Source organism: Octopus bimaculoides, chromosome 27 (assembly GCF_046866305.1).
Source record: "Octopus bimaculoides isolate indiv1 chromosome 27, ASM4686630v1, whole genome shotgun sequence".
Lineage (NCBI taxonomy): Eukaryota > Metazoa > Mollusca > Cephalopoda > Octopoda > Octopodidae > Octopus > Octopus bimaculoides.
The window spans coordinates 18355108-18365107 of record NC_142954.1 but is presented as its reverse complement, the minus strand read 5'-3'; the positions used below and the strand labels follow the sequence as shown (position 1 = coordinate 18365107).

Below are 10000 nucleotides of genomic sequence, written 5' to 3'. Positions count from 1 at the left end.
GGAACAGAAACGAGCAGAGCAGACTAAATTGACCAACTCTATACGTTATTTCAGTAATTCATTGTTTCATTATGTTTTTCTTTAATTCTTTCTTTCTTTTGCTATTTTTCGAGATGACGGATTATGAAGTTTGTTATTCTATGTCACGTGTAAGCCATGTGTGTCAAGCGACGTAATTTAAATTTGGTCTTCTATTGTCGGTTCTCAAGTCTCAAATATCTGTTAACAATTTATGCTACGTAGGGCGCATGAAAAACGGTGAAGTACCAGCGAAATATCGTAAGTGTCGACCAGATATTAATAGGGTCTTGCCGTCTTGTTTTTGAGTTAAAATGGTACTAGGAAAGACTTTGCAGCCTGTTGCCGAATCACAAGACATTCACTCATAGATCAGGCTTTGAAAACACGTAGTAAAATGTTTCTGACATGGCACCGATTTAAATTGCTTCAACGTTGCTTCGTACTATTTGCATATTGCTTTCACGTCGAATAAGTATCGATAATACAGAAAGTGGGTCAAAGACATGAACCGCAAATATCTTGTGCAAATATCTTGTGCAAATATCCTGAATAACGTTCTCTTTGGGTGTGTGCATTGAGCAAAGATCGATAAATGGATGCGTGAAGGTGTTTCGATTCTTTGCGCAGGTGTGATTGAGTTGATAGCAAGGACACTTAATTCCAGGGCTCGTTGTAAATGAGCTCTCCCGTCGCTCCACTTCTATTTATCTTACTCCAGTCTTGCTGCAACTTGATCCTCCGCATATAAACAACGGCAGCAAGGCCTATATGCAGTAGCAGCAACGTTATTATCATAGCCAATTCAATGTAGTTCATCTGGACAGTGGATCCAGTTAGACCTGAAAGAAAGAAAGGAAGAAAGAAAGACAGAAAGTGAGAGAGAAAGACGGGAAGATGTGCTTTTAATATGAATCCATTTACATAGATATCAATACATCTGTGTCTCTATATCTCCCATACCTATCTACCTACACTCACATACACACATAACTCTTCGAAAAGTCAAAAGCTCTCTCTTTTTACCGAGCGTGAAACTAATACGTCGGTGAGTCAAAAAGTAATGCCATTTTGTTTAGGACAGGTATAATTACCAACACAGGAACATATATCATACATCAAAATGAAGTTGGTCCTCTGTGGATCACATCCCTACTTCTCAACATAACCATCGTTTCTCTCAATAGAAATGTTCCACCTTCGAATGAGAGCATGTATCCCTGCCCCGTACAATTCTGGTGACTGTTCTTTGAGCCACTTCTTCACTACAGTTTTCACTTCCTCATCACTGGAATAATGTTTGCCTCTCAAACCCTCTTTCATGGGGCCGAAGAGATGATGATAGTCTGAAGGTGCTAAATTATTCCAGTGACGAGGAAGTAAAAACTGTAGTGAAGAAGTGTGGCTCAAAGAACAGTCAACAGAATTTTACGGGGCAAGGATACATGCTCTCATTCGAAGGTGGAACATTGCTATTGAGAGAAACGGTGACTCTGTTGAGAAGTAGGGATGTGATCCACAGAGGACCAACTTCATTTTGATGTATGATACATGTTCCTGTGTTGGTAATTATACCTGTCCTAATCAAAATGGCATTACTTTTTGACTTAGCCTCGTACATTCCTTGTGCACATCTTCTGGTTGTCTCATTGTTAATTTCATTGTTCATTTATTTTGAATTGACTATTTTGAATTGATCTACGGCCATCAGAACTGAATTGCAGCTCTTGGTGATTCAAATCAGATATGCAATCTGTGTGGGTGTCTTTTCAGAATATTGTCTGGTTTTGGGGACGGGACACATCGGATGTCATGGTGCTTCTGGGGTGTAGGCACAGGAGGTGGTCAAACTCTGCATAAGGAGTAGACAACCACCATATATATATATATATATATATATATATATATATATATATATATATATATATATATATATATATATATATATAAATATGTATATATATATATATATATATATATATATATATATATATATATATATATATATATATATATATATATATATATATATATATATATATATATATATATACATATATATATATATATATATATATATATATATATATATATATATATATTTATATATATATATATATATATATATATATATATATATATATATATATATATATATATATATATATATATATATATATATATATATACACACATATATATGTATGTATGTATGTATTTGAGTGTATGTGTCTATGTTTGACCCCATTACGATCACTCGTCAACTGATGCTGGTGTGTTTATGTCCCCGTAACCTAGCGGTTCGGCAAACAGACCGATAGAATAAATATTAGGCTTAGAAAGAATATGTCCTGGTGTCGATTTCTTCGACGAAAACCCTTTAAGGCGCAGTCAAATGACTGAAACAAGCGAAAGAATAAAACAATAAAAAATATATACACAGTGAACACCCCATCATCGGTTGTCAAGCAGTGGTGGGTGGCACATACACAAACACATGGATACATACATGCACACACGCACATATACACAAACGCGGGCTCCCTTCTTTTTCCGTCTACCAAATCCACTCAGGTGGCCTTGTTCGGTTCGTTGATCTAGTAGTAGAGACTTGCCCAAGATGCCACGCCGTGAAACTGAACCTGAACCGTGAGGTTGAGAAGCAAAGTTCTCTCCACAGCTACGACGTACAGACACACAAACACACATACATGCATACATGCATACATACATACATACATACATACATACATACATACATACATGCATGCATACACACACACATATGTGATTTCTGTACGCATTTGCAACTCCGTAATTATTCAAATTATTCATTAATCAGCGATCCCGCTGACGATCTACAGATTCCAAATTAGTTCATTTGGTAATTAATAGCGAAATTCTAGTTCGGAATGAACTAATTCATACTTTTCATTCGTTCTAGTGTTATAACAGCATACTTCATGAATTATTATGTTTTTGTTTTTTTTGTACTTTGGGTTTTAACTGCTCTTTTTAGCATGTAAGGAGCCCTGTCAAGGGTCTCCTATCTGAGTATAAAAGTATTTTATACACTCATATATATATATATATATATATATATATATATATATATATACATATGACAGGCTTCTTTCAGTTTCTGCCTACCAAATCCATTCACAAGACTTTGGTCGGCCCGAGTCTATAGTAGAAGACAATTACCCAAGTTGCCACACAGTGGGACTGAACTTGGAACCATGTGGTTGGTAAGCAAGCTTCTTACCACACAGCCACTCCTGCGCCTATCTGTCTGTCTATTTATCTATCTATCTATCTATCTATCTATCTATCTATCTATCTATCTATCTATCTATCTATCTAACTAACTAACTCTCTCTCTCTCTCTCTCTCTCTCTCTCTCTCTCTATATATATATATATATATATATATATATATAAAAGGTTAAGGAGGGTATTGGATTTAACCAAAAACAAAGATACAGGTAATACCAAGTAAGTCTTGTATACTTCTTTCTCTTTTCAGCGCATCACACTCACTCTCACTTCCTACTACAACTCTCCGCTTATAGATATAATAATCGATTCCTCTACTATTTCTGTCTCCGATGAAGGGATGCATTGGATCTTCCCTGAAACTAAGACTCTATCCATAAAATATATTTCCAACTTTACCATTGTTCTCTTTATCCGTTTCTCTCTCTCTCTTTCTCTCTCTCTCTCTCTCTCTCTCTCTCTCTCTCTCTCTCTCTCTCTCTCTATATATATATATATATATATATATATATATATATATATATATATATATATATATATTGAGGGCATTACTATGCATAAGTGCCTCACGCTAAGAGGAACTCTTAAAGTCAAAACTACCATAAACACATTGTACCGAACGCGAGGGAATGCAACTCAAGAAGTGAGCCTTTTAGAAACAGATTCAGCTGCAGATCCTATGATTTCATAATTAGTGCACAAAATGCATTTTTTAATCGTCAGTGCAAGCCTAACCAAGACACATAAAAATGAACAAGAGCTTGGGTCTTAAATTCTCCAAGTCGAGATTCTTCGCGTATACTAGGGCCGATATGGGGATGCTCCAAGTGGCCTCTAGTGTAATGTTACTTGGCAGTGTTCGTAGCTCAACGGTCAATAAATTTCTCCAGGCTGAGAAGCTTCGCGAATACAAGGGGCCTCTAGGGAGCGTTTTTCGACAGGGTCTGTAGCCACGATGTCAGTGTATTTTCCAGGTAGAGCTGCTACGTGAATATACGAGGCTGAAATGAGGTTCCTCCGAATGGCATCTGGAGTATAGTTTCACGATATGGTCCGTTGCTCAACGGTCTGTGAATATTCCCTGGTCGAACCGATGCGTATATACAACGGACCGAAAAGGGGATCCTCGGAACGATCACTGGGGTAATGTTATTCGAAAGAGACCGTAACTCAACGGTCAGTGAATTTCTCCAGGTCGAAGCGTTGTGCGAACGCAAAGTGCCGAAATAGGTTTACTCCGAACGGCCTCCTTTTTTATGTTACTCGACGGTGTGTTTAGCTCAACTGTTTGTGAATTCCTCAAGCACGAGCGGCTGTGCAAATACAGGGGGCAGAAATGGGGTTCGTCTGGAGCACCGCTTCTCGACAGGGTGCGCAACTCTGGTTGTTCAACCACATTGAGCAGCTCGCCCCTTAGAATATCATTGACCTCCGTCTGAACCCATCGGGATTTATCGTTCAGTTTATACTATTCATCCTTTTGGTCGTTGAATACAAAACGTAGCTCGCCAGACCTTAGTAAGGATGGTTTTTGCTTAGTAAATATCTCACCCTTCTGCACTAAACCGTCGAAAGATTGCACATTGAAACCGGAGCCACGTGAAATGAAGTGATTTGCTCAAGAACAAAACGGACAGCCGGTCTGGGATTCGAAACAACGTTCTCGCGATCGCGAACGCAACACCACGCGTCTAGTGGTTAGCGTCATTTAACGTTGAATACATCGAATCTCCAGCCACTACTCCTCACTGAGAGGCCACACTACCAGGACTAAGGGCACGTTATTAGAATGTGGCAGGAAAGAATCGCAAGATAGGTTCTTGGGTCTGAGCCAAACGTCAGGAGACTTAGGGAGACTTGAGAGACCGTGAAACAGATAGTCGGAAAATATCCATAATCTCAGTTAGCCACCCTTGGGAATCCGTCAGAAAGTCTAAGGACGATTGCTTCTGATCGAACCTTATTGAGGCAGTGTTTTAGGACTCCACTCCAACGACCCTCCGTCGAATAACGGGTGGAAAGACGGATGGATTAATAGATGGACTAAACTAGAATTGTCTGTTTTTATAAACTTTATTTATATCGAAATAAAATCACAAAGATTGCAAAATCTACGAAAAGAAAAGAAGTTATGAAATTGTAGAATTTCATTGTCTACAATATATTAATAAACTAACTTCTGAAGCAGAGAGAGTTCTTCAGGAACAGAAACGAGCAGAGCAGACTAAATTGACAAACTCTATACGTTATTTCAGTAATTCATTGTTTCTTTCTGTTTTTCTTTAATTTTTTCTTTCTTTTGCTATTTTTCGAGATGACGAACTGTGAAGTTTGTTATTCTATGTCACGTGTAAGCCATGTGTGTCAAGCGACGTAATTTAAATTTGTTCTTCTATTTTCATTTCTCGAGTTTCAAATATCTATTAACAATTTATGCTACGAAGTGCGCTTGAAAAACGGTGAAATACCAGCGAAATATCGTAAGTGTCGACCAGATATTAATAGGGTCTTGCCGTGTTGTTTTTGAGTTAAAATGGTACTAGGAAAGACTTTGCATCCAGTTGCCGAATCACAAGACATTCACTCATAGATCAGGCTTTGAAAACACGTAGTAAAATGTTTCTGACATGGCGCCGATTTAAATTGCTTCAACGTCGCTTCGTACTATTTGTATTTTGTTTTCACGTCGAATAAGTATCGATAATACAGAAAGTGGGTCAAAGACATGAACCGCAAATATCTTGTGCAAATATCCTGAATAACTTTCTCTTTGAGTGTGTGCATTGAGCAAGGATCGATAAATGGATGCGTGAAGGTGTTTCGATTCTTTGCGCAGGTGTGACTGAGTTGATAGCAAAGGCAATCAATGGTAGGGAGTGTCGTAAAGGGGCTCCTCCGTCCCACTCCAGTCTTGCTGCAACTTGATCCTCCGCATATAAACAACGGCAGCAAGGCCAATATGCAGTAGCAGCAACGTTATTATCATAGCCAATTCAATGTAGTTCATCTGGACAGTGGATCCAGTTAGACCTGAAAGAAAGAAAGGAAGAAAGAAAGACAGAAAGTGAGAGAGAAAGACGGGAAGATGTGCTTTTAATATGAATCCATTGACATAGATATCAATACATCTGTGTCTCTATATCTCCCATACCTATCTACCTACACTCACATACACACATAACTCATCGAAACGTCAAAAGCTCTCTCTTTTTACCGAGCGTGAAACTAATACGTCGGTGAGTCAAAAAGTAATGTCATTTTGTTTAGGACAGGTAAAATTACCAACACAGGAATATGTATCATACATCAAAATGAAGCTGGTCCTCTGTGGATCACATCCCTACTTCTCAACATAGTCACCGTTTCTCTCAATAGAAATGTTCCACCTTTGAATGAGAGCATGTATCCCTGCCCCGTACAATTCTGTTGACTGTTCTTTGAGCCACTTCTTCACTACAGTTTTCACTTCCTCATCAATGGAATAATTTAGCACCTTCAGACTATCATCATCTCTTCGGCCCCATGAAAGAGGGTTTGAGAGACAAACATTATTCCAGTGATGAGGAAGGGAAAACTGCAATGAAGAAGTGGCTCAAAGAACAGTCAACAGAATTTTACGGGGCAGGGATACATGCTCTCATTCGAAGGTGGAACATTGCTATTGAGAGAAACACACATACACACAGGCACGCACACACACACAGACACACACGCACGCACGCACGCACACGCACACACACGCACATACAAATATATAAAACTGGCTCCCTTCTGTTTCTGTCTCCCAAATCCACTCAAGTGGCCTTGGTCGGTTCGTTGATCTAGTAGAAGAGACTTGCTCAAGATGCCACGCCGTGAAACTGAACCTGAACCGTGAGGTTGAGAAGCAAAGTTCTCTCCACAGCTACGACGTACACACATACAAACACACATACACGCATACATGCATACATACATACATACATACATACATACATACATACATACACACACACACACACACACACACGTATGTGACTTCGGTACGCATTTGCAACTCCGTAATTATTCAAATTATTCATTAATCAGGGATCCCGCTGACGATCTACAGATTCCAAATTAGTTCATTTGGCAATTAATAGCGAAATTCTAGTTCAGAATTAACCAATTCATTTTTTTCGTTCTTTGTAGTGTTATAACAGCATGCATGCTTCACGAATTTTTAAAATTTTTTGTGCATTGGGTTTTAACTGCCCTTTTTAGCATGTAAGGAGTCCTGTCAAGGGTCTCCTATCTGAGTATAAAAATGCTTTATATATATATATATATATATATATATATATATATATATATATATATATATATATATATACATTATATATATATATATATATATATATATATATATATATATATATATATATATATATATATATATTCTTTTATTCTTTTATTTGTTTCAGTCATTTGACTGCGGTCATGCTGGAGCACTGCCTTTAGCCGAACAAATCAACCCCAGGAGTTATTTTTTGTATGTCTAGTACATATTCCATCGGTCACTTTTGCCGAACCGTTAAGTTATGGTTGTCAAGCAATGGTGGAGGATCAAACAAAGATACGCAAACATATACACTCCCACACTCATATATATATATATATATATATATATATATTTATACATGACGGGCTTCTTTCAGTTTCCGTCTACCAAATCCACTCACAAACTTTGGTCCGCCTGAGTCTTTAGTAGAAGGCATTTACCCAAGTTGTCATGTGGTTGGTAAGCGAGCTCCTTACCACACAGCCACTATTGCGCCTATCTATCTATCTATCTATCTATCTATCTATCTATCTATCTATCTATCTATCTATCTATCTCTGTATGTATGTGTGTATATATATATATATATATATATATATATATATATATATATATATATATATATATATACTTATATATAGGAGGGACTCTTAAAGTCAAGACTACCATAATAAACACATTGTACCGAACACGAGGGAAGGCAACTCTCGAAGTGAGCCTTTTAGTAACAGATTCAGTTGCAGATCATGATTTCATAATTAGGGCACAAAATGCACTTTTTTAATCGTCAGTGCAAGCCTAATCAAGACACATAAAAATGAACAAAAAATTAACATACCAGACGAACACCAAATACATCCTGCATAGTACAGAAAATTGTTCACACTTATATATCTACGTAAGAGGCGGGATTTTCGATTTGCATCTCGGTACACGTGTTTATTCAGAATTAAATTCAGCACTGAATATATTCCGGTTAAATTGTCCCACCCAAACAGTGGTTGAAGACTTCGGTCGTGTTTTTCTTTTTTTTTTTTTGCGTTCTGTGAGTTGTCATTTTTTTATTGTTGACATTCTGTTATTTATTGTAAACTGTTGTTTTAAATTCATTGTTGAAAATTGTTATTGTAAACTGTTGCCTGTTTGCAGGCTGTGTTGGACCACTTTATGTCCCAGTATTCCGGGGAATAGTGAAAATTCTGTAGTCATTTGGCAATTGTTTAATCGATTGTTTTTTTTTTTTTCAATGGGGTGCATTTTTAAAATTTATTCTTCGTAGGCGTTGTTGAACTGCGCCCACCCCAAACGGGGTGGGATTTGAACGGTAGTTCCTATTGCGAGGAATTTACTTTTTGAACATTATCTTTTGGAAAAAAAAAAAAACTGTATTCAGCCGTTTTAGGCTCTTTTTCTGAGCTGCGCCCCTCCCGCTGACGGGGGTGGGAATTGAACCGTTGTTCCTCTTGAGAGGAAATAATAATTTTTGGACAGAAAAAAAAAAAAAATAAGGAACGGAATCCTGTAATTTTTCTTTTGGAAAAAAAGAACTTTTTTTTTTTAGCCGTTTTGGGGCTTCATTTAACTACGCCCATCCTTCTGATAGGGGCGGGATTTGAACTTATTGATTGCCAAAAGAATAAATAAAATAAATAAATAAAATAAAATAAATCTTGGAACTGTTTTCGTTCGTTTTCTAATTTATCTCGAGCGAAATGCCGATGGAGATAATAAGAGAAAAATGCTCTCTCGAAGAGTGTGAGGCTTTGGAGGCTAACCAGAACCCAAAACAAGTCTCCAAAGGCTTTGCGGCAGTCGCTGCCGTACAGATAGAAAGACTGGAGATCCCAGTGGGGGAACACCAGGAAATGTTTTTAAAAAATGACAGAGGAGGAGGGTGAAGTAAAAATATCACCTCCCACCAACACAACAGAAGAGATCAAGCAAAAAACAATTCTATTGAAAGCGTTCTAACCAGAAGAAAACAAAATGAAGCATATGGAACAGAATAAAATTGAAAAATGCCTGCCACCTATATGGAAAGATATCAGCTTTATATAACAAGAGGAAGGAAATTCGACACAATAGAAGCCAGATTCAGAACAACAGCGATGGCCCACGAACACTCTGTCAACCCCTTGAAGACAAAAGAAATGGTGCTTCTGCTAACCTATATGGGGCGACGCACGTCCCGTGTCAGGGTGACAGACGTATCGCCGGAGGTTGACATCGCATGGGTGATGGCCGTCCTGTTGTTTAACAGGGAAGATAAAATTAATATCCCCCCCACCCAAAAAAAATTGGCTCGGGCAGAGCATTTCGGCCATCATTCAAGCGGCAACAGAAGACATAGAAAGGATTCCCAACAGAGTTGGGATTCCTTTCTATGGCCCTCAAAATTCATGTGGAG

General features: G+C 37.8%; 1 protein-coding gene and 1 long non-coding RNA gene across 4 annotated transcripts in view; one reads left to right on the top strand and one right to left on the bottom strand.

The window, feature by feature from the left end:
- The window catches only part of LOC106875205 (uncharacterized), a 206840-nt gene that overhangs the window by 111833 nt on the left and 85007 nt on the right, over positions 1 to 10000 (top strand). The window lies entirely within an intron of this gene.
- Positions 1 to 10000, bottom strand: part of LOC149130877 (uncharacterized) — an 11707-nt gene that overhangs the window by 147 nt on the left and 1560 nt on the right. The window contains exon 2 of one of the 2 annotated variants that reach the window (XR_016238594.1): positions 1 to 860. This exon is cut by the window's left edge and continues 147 nt beyond it. This is a non-coding gene — a long non-coding RNA (uncharacterized LOC149130877). Of the gene's footprint in view, positions 861 to 5347; positions 6324 to 10000 lie in introns of those variants that run through there. The other variant, XR_016238595.1, reaches the window with a different exon arrangement.